The sequence below is a fragment of the Balaenoptera physalus genome (genome assembly GCF_965194825.1).
Source record: "Balaenoptera physalus genome assembly, chromosome: 4".
NCBI lineage: Eukaryota > Metazoa > Chordata > Mammalia > Artiodactyla > Balaenopteridae > Balaenoptera > Balaenoptera physalus.
Genome location: NC_138891.1, coordinates 31,314,627 through 31,329,917, shown reverse-complemented (window position 1 = coordinate 31,329,917; position 15,291 = coordinate 31,314,627). Strand labels below are relative to the sequence as shown.

Below are 15,291 nucleotides of genomic sequence, written 5' to 3'. Positions count from 1 at the left end.
GGGTGGACTTCTGTGGTATAAGTGTTCTCCGGTCTGTTAGTCACCCACCCAGCAGATATGGGATTTGATTTTACTGTGATTGCACCCCTCCTACCATCTCATTGTGGCTTCTCCTTTGTCTTTGGATGTGGGGTGTCTTTTTTGGTGAGTTCCAGTGTCTTCCTGCCACTGATTGTCCAGCAGCTAGTTGTGATTCTGGTGTTCTCACAAGAGGGAGTGAGAGCATGTCCTTCTACTCCGCCATCTTGGTTCCAATTCTCCCAACGTCATCAGCAAGCTCAGTCGTCTGAAGTAAAGTTGCCCATCTTTGAACAGTCAAATTAGTTCTGCACGAACCCAGCTGCTGGCGCAGAGCAGAGAGGAAACTCTTAAACTGAAGTATAGTTGATTTAAAATATTGAGTTAGTTTCAGGTGTATCATAGATGACTCAAACATATAAAAAAATGTTGAAATTTACTCATCGTAAGATAAATACAAATTAAAACTCTACAGAGATATTATTTCTCACCTGCCAGATTGACAATAATTCAAAAACTTGGCAATGCACTCTGCCAGCAAGGCTGTGGGGAAATAAGCACTGTCAGACAATGCCAGTGATAATGCAAAATGATACAACCCCTGGTGAAGGGAATTGGGCAATATCTAACAATAATAATTACGTATTTACCCAGGAAAACCCCTTCTAGGAAACTATATTGATAGTAAACCTCGACAAATATGAAACAATGCATGTACAATGTTCTTCATTACAATATTGTCTGCAATAGTAAGATATTAAAAACAATCCAAGCAGAAACTAATAAATCAAACTGTGGTACAGCTACATGATGGAGTCTTATGCAGTCATAACAAAAAAATTTGAAAGATTTCTATAAACTGATATGGAGTGATTTCCAGGATGTATTGTTAAGCGAAAAGAAAATGAGGTGCATATGGTATATTACCATGTAAAAACTAAGGGAACGTAAGATTATGTATATATATTTGCTTGTTTTTTCAAAAAGAAAAAAAGAAAGGAACACAGGAAGGATAAAACAGAGACTAATGAAAATATCTGTTTATGAAGCTGGAGAGGTCAGAATGGAGGAAGGATGAGAGTAACACTTCTTTGAGTATTCTTTTTTATATTGCTCTGACTTTGGAACCAAGTAAAAGTGGTTCATTTTAAAAATGTAATAAGATTTTAAAAAGCAAACCCTAAAATTGACTATAAAAAGAAGCAAATGAATCTCTGTACCACATTATTATCAAGATTTTTTTTTTTTTTTGCAGTCCCTTTTGACCCCAGAACATGTCTCACTAAGGATTTACAAAGGATGTGTTCAAAGTTACTTGAATTACTCTGCTCTGTACTAAACACAGTACCCCAATTACACATCCTTGAGGGCTATTCTGAAGAAAAGAAGGACTGCAAAATATTTAAACTCTACCTCATAGATTTATGTTTGGTAGTAATATCAGAATTGTAATTCTAAAGCTGTTTTTTATATATTGTAGAATAAAGCAAAAAAGTAAGTATGCTAATGCTGTTAGGAACTAAGATTTTCAGTGCAGTCATGTTGAATGTTTTTGGTCTTAGAAGATGCCTGTGGAAGTTTTTCCAATGAAGCTTCATGATGTCTGCAACTTTCTTTTAAATGATTGAGAGAGAGAGAGAAAAAAAAAAAGTACAGTGAGAAACGTGAAGCAAAGGGAGCAAAACATAAGCAACTGTGAATGTAGTTGAAGGGTAAACAGTGACTGTTGTAGAATCCTAATTTTTTCAATTTTTCTAAGTTCAAAATATTTCAAGATAAAAATTTTTAGGATAAGTAATATATCTTATTTGGCATTTTATAAAACACATTTTGCTATTTAACTCTAATCAGAAACACATCATTTATATCCGTAAAAATAAGCTAGATTTTGCTTCAGTAAGAAGCAGCATCAAAGTATCAAGGGCTTAGAAAATCAAAAGTTTATTTCTTACTCATGCTATCTAACCATTACAGTTAACACAGAGGGTCTGTGCAAAAGGAGAATGGGAGTTACTGGGGCTCTCTCACAAATAATGAAATGAACACACCCAACTCATTAATCAAGTGACCCACCCCACCCCTAAGGGGAGTCAGAGATGGGGGCTAGGGGAATATCTGATGAGTAGTATAAAGGACTCATATCTCGCTCATTATGTTTTACGCCAAAGTAAACATTGACAGACGTAGGACTTGGTCATTAAGAGCACAGATTCTGCAGCCAGGTTATCAATCACAGTTCAATCACTTGCCAGCTAATCTTGGGCAAATTATTTAATCTCTTTTTGCCTCAGTTTCTTCCAGTATAAAAATTGGGTCTAATAAGAGTAACTGCTTCGGGGAAAGATTAGGTGATTTAATACAGTAAAAGCATTTGAAATAATGACTGGCATACTACCATCATCAACAGCATTCTTATTTTACCGTATGAAATTCAGTATAATGCATTAAAGAAAATTTGTGATGCCCCTCCCGCAAATCAAACAGTAGAAAGATGTGCAGTGAAAAGTAAATTTCTCTCACATCTGAGCCTGATCAACCAGTTTTTCTCCCCACATACAACTGTTACCAGCCGTGGCATTTATGAATTTATTGCCTTTTAGACCCAAATCTCCCCTTCATTTCTCTGCTTGTGATGACACATCTTTCCTTTTCCAGCTGACACGATGTTAAAGTTGGCCAGTAGGGGGCGCTGAAGGGACTCTGGAGGAAAAATGGGCTTCTCTTCTTGGTTTTAGTGGGCTTTCTGTTCTTCTTGCTCCTGTGGTGCTGCGCTGGTGTGTGGGAGACCCAACGATGGATCTCACCCCAACAAGTTCCGTGGGTGCCCCAGCCGGTTCTCCAGGACCAGCTCAGCGACACTCCTGTAAAGCAGCTTCCTGGCAGCTTTCCAGTGAGTCCAATCATGGCCCAGCCAGCTTCCCACAAGTTCCACAGCTCTTTCCACGAGGCAGTTTCCCGTTGAGTTTCATCAGCACCCCCCAGTTAGTGATTGCTTTCCCACCAGCCTCAGCCTACAGTTTCCCCAGTAGAGGAATTTTCAGCTTGTCAGCCTGGCCTGTGACTTATAGTTTGTCAACTGTGGGCCAGCTCCGACCTGAGGCAACCCAGCAAAATACTACACCATCAGAGGGGCTGCCCCCTCTCCAAGGAGGTCTGTGTCCAACCTTGAGGATCTCACTCTTCCAAGTTCATTCCTTTATTGGGTACCCTTTCTCAGACCTAGTGTATTCTTTTTTATTATTATCATTATTTTTTATTGGAGTATAGTTGATTTACAATGTTATATTAGTTTCAGGTGTACAACACAGTTGACTCCATATTTTTATAGATTATACTCCATTTAAAGTTATTATGAAATATTGGCTATATTCCCTGTGCTGTACATTCACCCTTGTATCTTATTTAGTTTATACATAGTAGTTTGTACCTCTTAATCCCTTCTCCCTATCTTGCCCCCCGACATTGGTAACCACTAGTTTGTTCTCTATACCTGCGAGTCTGTTTATTATTTGTTATATTCATTCATTTGTTTTATTTTTTAGATGCAACGTATAAGTGAAATATAAAATATCTGTCTTTCTCTGACTTACTTCCCTAGGCATAATACACTCCAGTTCCATCCACATTGCTGCAAAGATCAAAATTGCATTCTTTTTTATGACAGTAATATTTCATTAATATTTCATATATATATACATACACATATATATATGACATCTTTATTCATCTGTTGATGGACACTTAGGTTGCTTCCATAGCTTGGCTGTTGTATATAATACTGCTATGAACATTGGGGTACATACATCTTTTCAAGGTAGTGTTTTCATTTTCTTTGGATATATACTCAGGAATGGAATTCCTGGATCAAATGGTAGTTCTGTTTTTAATTTTTTGAGGAACTTCTATACTGTTCTCCATAGTGGCTGTACCAATTTACATTCCGACCAACAGTGAACAAGGGTTCCCTTTTCTCCACACCCTCACCAACATTTGTTGTTTTGTGGTCTTTGTGATGATAGCCATTACGTCAGGTGTGAGGTGATATCTCATTGTGGATTTCATTTGCATTTCTCTGATGGTTAGTGATGTTGAGCATCCTTTCATGTGCCTATTGGCCATCTGTATGTCTTCTTTAGAAAAATGTCTACTCAGGTCTTCTGCCCATTTTTTAATCGGGTTATTCGGTTTTTTGAGTTGTATGAGCTGTTTATATATTTTGGATATTAACCCCTTATCAGACATGACATTTGCAAATATCTTCTCCCATTCGGTAGGTTGTCTTTTTATTTTGTTGGTAGTTTCCTTCACTCTGCAAAAGTTTTTAAATTTAATTAAGTCCCATTTGCTTATTTTTTCTTTTGTTTCCCTTGCCTGATGTGACAGATCCAAAAAAAAAACATTGCTGGGGTGATCCTGGCAAGCCACGCCTGATCACCAGGCAGTTTTCTGTCTGCTGCCTCCATGCTGTGAGCACAGTTTTCAAGAGTGGACTCTTGGTTTCTTACAGCCCTAAGGTAAACTCCACTGCTTTTCAAACCAGCTAAGTGTTCTCTGTGTCGGAAGCCCTAGGGTATTCTTCAGAATTCTCTTATTCCCATTTAGTAAATTATTAATCATTTTCCATATTAAACCTTCACTATTCAAATTATTGTGTAATTTCTGTCGCCTGAATGGATCCTGACAGATAAAAAAGCTCCTTGTAGTAGAGACATTCTATGCCTATATAATGTGTGTGTAAAGATAGATAGATAGATAGACAGATAGATAGATCACACCTTTTTGTTATATAAATAACAATATTATATACAGTGTTTTTCTAACTCAGCCATCATTGCATATAGATTTATTTCATTTTTAACAGTTGTATAGTATTCCATTATTATAGACTGCCATTATATGGCATAAATTATGCCATAATTTATTTAACCAGTTTCCTATTAATAGGGAGTGAGATTATTTCCAGTCTTTTTCTTCACAAATAATACAGTAGTATTCTTACTTGATAGGTCCATATGCCTATGTGCAAACATACCTTATCTGAAAAGTCACTTCCTGGAAAAATTCTACCTTCTTAAATTCTCTCCAGACTATTTCCATGCCCACTTCTGCCACTGTATTATAGGCATTTTTCTTTTTAAAAAATTAATATTTAGTATTTTTTATTAATTAGAACTAAGAAAGCATTTGGTATACATTTCAATTGTTTAAAGAACATGTAAAATCAGTGAAAAACATATTCCAAGGAAGAGTATCATCAGATGCTTTGAGACAGGCATGGGCATGCATATATACACACATAGAAACTTTATGTGTCCCCAGAACATAAATTTCTTCTCGAGAATCCATTATATGCTTTTAAAAGTTAGTAACATTTTCCTCACACTTGTGCCAAGTTGGCCGCTAAAGTAATATAAAAATGGCTGAAAATGTTTTAATATATTCTGAAATACTCCTCAGTGTAACTTTATTCAGCATTTCATTCTTGCAGCAGTTAACTGGCTGTATCAGGTACCACCTCTTTTATTAATATGTCTGTTTTCTGGACCATTGAAACATTTTGCTCTTCCTTCCCCTATTCTCTATCCAGTCAGTCCTCAGGTCCTATTATTCTTTTTCTTTTCCTTTTTTTAAAGTGAGGCATATTGAGATATAATTTCTATATAATGAAGTTCACACTTTATAGGTATACAACTTTGATAAACGTATATGACTGTGTAAACTCCACCACAATAAAATACTATATAAAGTATTTCCATCACCCCAGAAAGCTCTATGTTCCTCTTTATAGTCAACTCCTCCCCCCACCCCAGCCCCTGGTAACCACTGATCTTATTTCTATACCAATAGCTTTGTCTTTTTCAGAATGTCCTATCAATGGAGTCATACAGTATGTAGTCTGGCTTCTTTCACCTAACATAATGCCTTTGAGATTCATCCATGATGTTGTAGTATCAGTAGTTCACTACATTTTTATTGCATAGTATTCATTCATGAAGGTAAAATTTATTTATCCATTTACCAGTTGATGCTTCCAGGTTTTGGTGACTATGAAAAAGCTGCTCTAAACATTCCTATACAGGTTTTCACTTTTCTTGAGTAAACATCTCAGAGCGAGATTGTTGGGTTGTATGGTATGTGTATATTTAATTTTGTAAGACACTGCCAAACTATTTTCCAAAGTGGCTGCACCATTTTGCATTCCCACCAGCAACAAATGAGAATTTCTCTTGCTCCGCATCCTCACCAGCATTTGGCCTTCTTTAATTCTGATGGAATTACTGCAGTAGTCTCTGGAATGATCTCTTGGTTCCATGCCTTCCAAACTCCGATCCATCCTTCAAACTGAAACCAAAACAAGCCTCTAAAATGCCCTCCATTCTTAAGTGGCTCTGACTTCCTCAGGATAAGATCCAGACTCTCCGGCCTGACATACGGCTCAGACTTTTTGAGCTCTGAGCTCCTTCTCACGCACCCTCCCAACAACATCCATTGTGTCCCACTCGGGCAGCTGGACACAGCCAAGCTCCACTTGCTCCGAGTTGCAGAGTGGACCACTCTCTGTCCCGCCCCAGTGCTTCTGTGCAGCCTAAGGCACTTGTTTGGGCAGAGCATTTATTTTCCACTTTGTATTCCCAAGATGAAAGCACCCTCTGAATTTTGGGTAGTGTTGGCATTTATGCAACTATCTACCAGGGAACTTTTTTTTTTCTTCAACTGTTTTTTATGAAAATTTTCAAAAATTCAGGGAAGTTGAAAAACTAGTGCAATGAACATCCAAATTCAGTTCAACAATTGTTAACATTTTGTTACATTTGCTTCATTTATCTGTCTACCCTATATCCATCCTTCTCCTCCTCCTCCCCCTTCTTCTGCAAAGCTATTTCAAATTTCATATTTCTGCTAAACCACTTGCTAAATCCATTTCAAGTGTATCTATCTCCTAAAAATGAGAACAACCTGCTTCATAACTACACCACTTCTACACCCAAAATAAAACAACTTCTAATGTAGCCTAGCACTATCTACATGGATATTTTTCCAACTGTCCCCAAAATGTATTTCATCGTGTTGTCTTCCAAACCAAGATCCAATCGAGCTTTATACACTGCATTTATCCCCCAGTGAATATTTATCTTTGACTGAGTCTCAGTTTGCCCAGCTACATGCTTCTGTTAAGCTACATGACTCAGCTCTGTCCCTGCCCTTCCTAGGAATCTCCTGTGAAACCCCAGCTCCATTCAAAGTTCCTGTGACTTTTTGTACTTCCCAGAAGCCTATGCTTAAATCTATTGGAGATTCAATATTTTGTATGCCAAAGCTTTTGTTGAACTTTTGTATTTCCCCTGTCAGACTCTGAGCAGAGCATCTTGAGGGCAAGGACAGGTGTTCTTCGCCTCAATAGTCTCCCCACTACGTAGTAACTGCTCAATACCTATTTAAAGAATAAATGGTGGAATATGGTTTCTCTTCACCATGAATAGCTAGAATAAATAAATAGACTCTGGAGGGCTGGGAGCCAGGGAGAAGAGGGTAAAGGGCAGGTATGACAAGAGTCTCAGAGTCTCATTCCAAATACAGAATATTGCTCAGGGAACTTTGGATATGAATTGTATATGACTTCCCGTCTCTCAGGAGGCAATATGCTAGATGTTTACTGTTAGTTGGAGATAAATCTAGAACCTAGCCACACTATAGACATTTTGGGCTAGATAATTCTAGAGAAAGAATTATAAACACAAAAACGAAGGAGACTGCATCCCAATGGTTCATTTGTGTTTACATAGCTATTCTACTGCTGCTTTCCTACCGTGTTTTGAAGGAAACATCCACTCCCAGTGGGTCCCTAGATTGGACCAGGATCACAACTTTGTGCCCACAGTGAGTGGGGGAAATCACAATGCATCCACTCTGAACTCCCAGGATGAACTTTCTTTCTGAATATTAGCCTTTTCTGCAGTTCAGCTTTTATCTTTGTGGCAAATTTTTTTCTTTGATAAACTTCTTTCAGTTACCTCCTTCTTCTCCACTTCCAACCACCTATGGAATTAATTCTAGGATGATATATTAATTCTGATTCCAGAGTGACTCTGAGACTGTACATGAGGACTATTTTAGGTGGAGTGTTTCCTCTTGAGTCACCTTGTCCCCTGGTAGCAGGCATCCTGCGGATTTCCTCAGCTCTGCTGTTGAGAACAGGAAACCAAGGCCAAAAGCGGCCAATAAGCACAGGAGCCCAGTGACTCTTCCCGGTTCCTGGAGGACCGGCAAGAAAATCTTGATTTAGGAAGAATTCCTTGGCAAGAAAATTGGGAGTTCACTGGAGACAAATGGCTTCAGGAAGGTGTTTTTTTTTTATGAGTACGCATCTTTTTTTTTTTTTTTTTTTTCCAGGAGGCAGGTTAAGAAAGAGTTTTCTTAGGAGAGAAATTAAGTACGTTTTTAAATTGTCCAGGGAGACTTCATTAGATGCTCTCATTAATGGGATAACCAAAGACAAGGAAATTGCTTATCTCCCCTTTTCACAATTTTATCAAGTTTTTCAGCCAGTCATATCCTCTTCATTCACTTCTGTCACCCTTGCTGAACGGTCTTCCAAATGGTGTTTGGTCCTGCACCACCCCCCTCCAAATCTTCATAACTATCTGTGACATGAAAGCATCATTAGAGACATATTTTGGGGTTTGACCAAGACTGGGATATACTAGTCATACATGTTTCCCTTCCCTGACCCCGTCTCCACAGCAGACATCAGTAATCTATCTGGCCTGTATGTTTCTCCCACTGAAACCAGTGTGTCTTCAAAATAGCAATGTAGGCAGCCACTGCCAAAGAATCCAAATATCTAAACTTGAAACCTATTTGCAGTGAAGAAGAGGGGGTTAACGCCTAGACGTGTATCAGGCCAGGGTGAACATGGTGGAAGAGTTCAAAGAATATGTCTTAAATCTTGGGCTTAACTTCTAGTTCCTGGAAGTTTAAAAAATTTTTCTTAGGTCCATTGTTTTACATGCAAAATGGAGTTAATGCCTTCACTTTAGTGTCATTGTGAAAATTTATTTTTTGTTTGTTTTTAATGTATGCGAAAGCTTCTAGCACAGTGCCTAGTGCAAAGATACTCAAGAGATGTCAATTTATCATGATTATTTTGAGGGGGGCCCTGACTGGGAGCTCACCTCACTGACACTGAAAATTCCTAGAAGCCACAGCACTGATAGGTGAGAACTGCTCAAGGATTCTACCCTCCATAAATTTTAACAAAAGGTATTCTTTTTTTTCTTTTGTATCTTATTTATTTATTTATTTATTTATTTATTTATTTATTTATTTATGGCTGTGTTGGGTCTTCATTGCTGCATGCGGGCTTTCTCTAGTTGCAGCGAATGGGGGCTACTCTTCATTGCAGTGTGCAGGCCTCTCATTGCGGTGGCTTCTCTTTTTGTGGAGCACAGGCTCTAGGTGTGTGGGCTTCAGTAGTTGTGGCACACGGGCTCAGTAGTTGTGTCTCACGGGTTCTAGAGCTCAGGCTCAGTAGTTGTGGTGCACGGGCTTAGTTTCTCCTCAGCATGTGGGATCTTCCCGGACCAGGGCTCGAACCCGTGTCCCCTGCACTGGCAGGCGGATTCTTAACCACTGCGCCACCAGGGAAGTCCCATTAACAAAAGGTATTCTTAATCACTCCTCTCCAAAGTACAAAATACTGGCAATAAAAACTTATGAAGTCTCAACTAAACCCTCTTAGAACCTTGCAAATAAGTCTGTAAAACACTGTTCTCTCTGGGTTTCTTGGTAGCCAGTTACCCTCTTCAGAGATTATCCTGTTCTCCCACTTCCTTTTTACCTTATTTCATTGCCTGTTAGAATCTCTATGACAGATGTCTCAAGGTGAGAAATACTTAAAGCCAAATTAAACATTTTCAGTTTTTTAAACATCTTTGCTTAAAAGTTGATGGGAGAGGGGTGGTTAAATATTGGCTGGAGAGACTGTAAATTTCAATGCTGGATGATACTGTGATCATCTCCCACCCTCAGTTCATTCCCCCTCAAGGTTACTTCCTTTAGTTCCTTGAAGAGTTTAGCACCTGGCTCGCCAAATGCAGTCATTCTCTCCCAAACGACCATTGTTATAATAGCTGATTTTAATATTCATTGCAAGGAATCATTCCAATATCCAGCCCTCTCAGTTGCTTTCGTCCAATCCTCCTGCTTTCCACCCTACTTAGGCCACTCACTCCCATGGTCACACCTACTAGTCTGCTAGGGATGCCATGACAAAATACCACAGGATAGGTGACTTAATCAACAGAAACGTGTTTTCTCTCATTGATGGAAGCTAGAAGTCCAAGATCAAGATGTTGGCAGGTTTGGTTTCTCCTGAGAACTCTCTCCTTGGCTTGCAGACGGCTGTCCTCTTGCTGTGTCCTCCTATGTCTCTGTGCACAGGCACCTCTGGTATCTCTCTGTGTGTTCACATTTCTTCTTCTTACAAGAACACCAATCAGATTGGATTAGGGCCCACTCTACCAACCTTGTTCTAACTAAGGCCCTCTCACCAGATATAGTCACATTCTGAGGTTATGCAGCATCAACATATGAATTTCAAGGGAGCAAAATTCAGCCCCAAATATACCTCTAGACTTTGTCTCCACCAGTTACTGAAACATCTTAATCTCTAATTCCAGCATCCCTTCTTCCCAATCACTGCCTTCTATCTTTCCAGATCTTTTTTGTTTCCATTTTTTTATTGAAGTATAGTTGATTTACAATGTTGTGTTAATTTCTGCTGTATAGCAAAGTGATTCAGTTTTTTATATATATATACACATATATATTCTTTTTTTATATTCTTTTCCATTATGGTTTATCACAGGATACTGAATATAGTTCTCTGTGCTATACAGTAGGACCTTGTAGCTTATCCATTCCACATGTAGTAGCTTACATCTTCATCTTTCCAGCTATCTCTCTGCTACTCAAAACCAGTAATTCTTCAACCACACTGGGACACACAATCTACAAATCCAACCCCTTCTTTACTGTTCCTCATATTCTTTCATGTCCTTACTTCCCTCCCTCTTCCTTCCACAGTCTATCACTATAATCACTCTCTTATATATATTCTTGATTCCTTTGTCCCCTTCTCTCTCTTTATGATACTTGCCTGGCAAACTCCCAATCCTGGTTGATTCCAGCTTTCTTTCTACTCTCTGCCCACACCTGTGCAGTTGAACTGCCCTGGGAAAAGCACTTGACCATGCTGCCTAGTCTCACTATAAATTCATGACCTCAAGTGGGCCCTCAGTACCTGCCAGCACCTGCCACATCTCTCTAGACCTTTCACCATCCTGCTCTCCTAGGCAACTGTTTCACACCTTCTCCTCTCCCTCCAAACCTGTAACACCCTCTCCCCGTCTTCATTCTCATCTGATAAGCCTGCTTCTGGTTTTACTGAGAAAACAGAAGCAATCGAAGTTCCCACACCTCCAATTCCTTATGCTCTGTCTTCCTTCTGTTACTAAGACAGAGCTGCCCAGGCTGCTAGCTCAGACCAGCTCCTCCATCTGTGCATACACTCCCACTGCTTCCCATTTACTCAAGAACACCACTCTAGCAATTCTCCCCAGTTTCTCTCTTCCACTCCCCTCCCCTCCCCAACCCTCAACAAGAATATTCCCATCAGTATAGGAATGTGCTGTAATTTTTTCCTTTAAACTTTTTCGCTGGACTCCCACTTTCCCTCCAGCTAAACTCTCCAAAAGTGTTACCTCTTCTCTCTGTTTCCAATTCCTCTTTTCTCATTCTCTCACGAACCCATTCCAGTTGGACTCATGTCTATCCCACCAGTAAAGCTCCTCTTATCAAGCTCATTGAAGACCTCCACATCGCTAAGTCCAATAGCCATTTCTCAGTCCTCCCACATTACTTGCTCTATAGGCAGCCTTAACTCTAATCGATCACTTCTTTCTCAACTAGGAACTCGACTTCCAGGACAAGCTCTTGGTTCTTCTAACTCACTGGCCACTTCTCAGTCTCCTTTGTTGACTCCACCTCTTGTCCCCAAACTCAATTCACTGGACTTCCCAGGACCTAGTCCTTGTGTCTCTTTCCTAACTACACTCATTCGTGCATAGTGTTTCATGTCTTTAAATACCATGTATACACTGACAACTCTCACATACTCCATCACAGACCTCTTCCCTGAACTTCATATTTGTGTATCCAACAGCCTAATTGGCATCTCCACTTGGATTTCTAATAAGTGTCTCAGAACTTGGGATGTCTGAAACTGACCACCTCATCTTCCCCTCCCAAACCTGCTCAACCTGCTGTTTTGCTCATTTCAGTAAATGACAACTTCATTCTTCCCGTTGCCCAGGCCCCAAACCACATGGTCATCTTTGACTCCTCTCTTTCTCATCCATTCAAGCTGTCACCACATACTGTTGGCTCTATCTTCAAAATATAGACAGAATCCAGCCTTTTCTCACCATCTCTGCTACTAATGTCATGGTCTGAGCCACTGTTTCCCATGGGAAGCCTGGATTGGTGAAATGGCTTCATCTCCTTTCTTTCACCCATACCCTTCACAGCCTAATCACAACACCGCAGCCAGAGTGAGCCTTGTAACGTGTCAAGTCATTTTTCGACTCAAAACTAATCTCAGATATTACTGCTCTTCCCCTCCCTCTCTTGGCTGCAGCGACAGTAGTCTCCTCACTGGGGTTCATTCTACCTCAGTGCTTTTGCACACTTGCTATTCTCTCTGCCTGCAGTGCTTTACCCCAAGTTCTCTACAGGGCTCACACCCTCTGCTTCCTTCAGCTCTTTGCTCATGTCACCTTCTCAGCAAGATCTTCCCTGACCACCCCATTAGAAATGACATCCCAGCCCCATTCTCTGGCACTCTTGCTTGTCCTTTCTTGACTTATTTTAGCCACACTTACCACTACCTGATAAGCTATATGTTTTACTTACATATATTTTTTATTGTTAGTCTCCACTATGGTAGAATGTAAGTTGCATGAGGGCAAGGATTCTGGACTGTCTTGTTCACTGATCTCTCTCCCCAACCCTTAGAACAGTGCCTGGCACATAGGAGGTACTCAATAAATATTCAACCAAAGACGTTGTTGCTCTCCCCATCATCCCCAAAGCTCTAGTAAATGTGATTTTAGGTTGCTTCTATGTCCCTGGGGGGAGGGGGTGCAGAATCTAGTGACCAGACTTTGTTGATGCACTTTGCTAAAAACACTACAGGAAAATAAAAAAATCACATCCATTAGGGGGTGCCACGAAACCTCTTTGGAACCCACTATAGTTTGACTACTAGTTTCTAGTTTGTTTTATTTGAATCCAAATGTGGCTCCAAGTAGCTCAATTTTTTAAAAAATATAAGTATAATACAATTTAAAAGTATTCATATAAAAATAAGTTTTTATTCTCTTGAATTAAAAGCAATTATGTTATGGAGTGTTAGTACTTTCTGGAGGATAATACAAATTAAATATAAATACTTCTAGGGTTAAGATTTTCAGGGTTCATGATACAAAACTCTTTGGGTATTGAGAGGAATAAATAAGCAGACTTTACTTCTGATCTCTGTACCATTTTGACCATTATGTCCCTATAACTGCTTTTTTATTATTAATGATGGCTCCATTTACTGCCTGCTCCTTCTCTATCACCTGATACTGTGTTTTGCACACATAATCCTGTTAACCCACACATTATCTTTGTGGGGAAGGTACTGTTTTTTAATTCCCATTTCACAACTTAGGAAGTTGAGACTTAAGAATGTTAAGTCAAGCAGGGTTCTGAGGTTACCAGCAGAAAGTGGCAATGAGGTCAGGGAACCATTGAATTCTTTTGTTTTGTTTTGTTTCGTTTTTGGCTGTGGCACGAAGCTTGTGGGATCTTAGTTCCCAACCAGGGATTGAACCCGGGCCCTCGGTAGTGAAATCACAGAGTGCTAACCACTGGAACGCCAGGGAATTCCCAACCCTTGAATTCTTCTTTTTTTTTAATTAATTTTTATTGGAGTATAGTTGCTTTCCAACCCTTGAATTCTTTACACCACTGTGTACATTATCTTTAACATATTAGTGCCAAGATTCCTTCCCATAATCCTCTCCTTATGTCATCAGAAATACAGGGATCTGTGGCTCTTTAAATTTAGGGCAATAATTTGGAAGGGAGTAGTGAATGGACTTGAGGACATGGGGAGGGGGAAGGGTAAGCTGGGACAAAGTGAGAGAGTGGCATGGACATATATACACTACCAAATGTAAAATAGATAGCTAGTGGGAAGCAGCCGCATAGCACAGGGAGATCAGCTTGGTGCTCTGTGACTACCTAGAGGGGTGGGATAGGGAGGGTGGGAAGGAGACACAAGAAGGAGGCGATATGGAGGTATATGTATATGTATAGCTGATTCACTATGTTATAAAGCAGAAACTAACACACCATTGTAAAGCAATTATACTCCAATAAAGATGTTTAAAAAATAATTATAATTTGGAAGGGAGAATTCCTAAATTCACTTCAAACTTATTACTTATAAAGTCTTAATCAAATTACCCAACTTCTTTTACCTAGGCAGTAAGAGATATGAATTTATTCCTGTTATTATTTTATTGCGAGGTAGAGATGATAGATGTGAACGCTTTAGAGGAAAGCTGTACCAGTCTTATAACAATAAACTCAGCAACTGTGATGTCTTGTTTTCCTAACTCACCAGTCTTTCCCTTTCTTTGTCCTTTTTGTGCCCCCTGCAGTTTAAACAGTGCTTGGTGAATAGTGAGCATACAATAAAGAACACTGACTAAAAGACAGATACATAAAGTCAGAATATTTGAGCAAACCGCACATCCGGTGCCAGTATAAGATCCCTTGGTAGTTTTCTCTTTAGCCCCTCTGTTCACTGTGGGGTGAAATTTGCCAGACTCCATTCCAACCCCCCCTCCAACTTCCTTCTGCAAACATGCCCAGGATTCAGTCTTGAGTGCTCTAATCCAGAGGAAAATGACTTATTTTAAAAAGCAGTAAAAACACCACATTCCTTTGGCACAGGATGAAGACCAGCTCAGCTTTTCAGCCGTTGATCTTTGTCTATTGTTCTCCAAACAGTAAACCACTATTTCCACACCGACAGATTGCAGGCTGCAGTTCTGTCCGAGACCTGGGCTCCTCATGAATATGAACTGAAGGGCTCTGACCCAGAAAGTGGTAGGTAATCTCGGGGCGGGGGCAGGGGGGAGACAGGTAAGGAAAAAAAAA

At 39.7% G+C, this 15,291-nt stretch overlaps 1 protein-coding gene across 1 annotated transcript in view; it reads left to right on the top strand.

The window, feature by feature from the left end:
* The first annotated feature begins 254 nt into the window (after positions 1 to 254).
* Positions 255 to 15,291, top strand: part of TM4SF18 (transmembrane 4 L six family member 18) — a 37,640-nt gene continuing 22,603 nt past the window's right edge. Inside the window, exon 1 of the mRNA XM_082459693.1 lies at positions 255 to 15,240. The gene's annotated coding sequence lies outside the window, so the exon portion shown is untranslated. The remainder of the gene's footprint in view (positions 15,241 to 15,291) is intronic.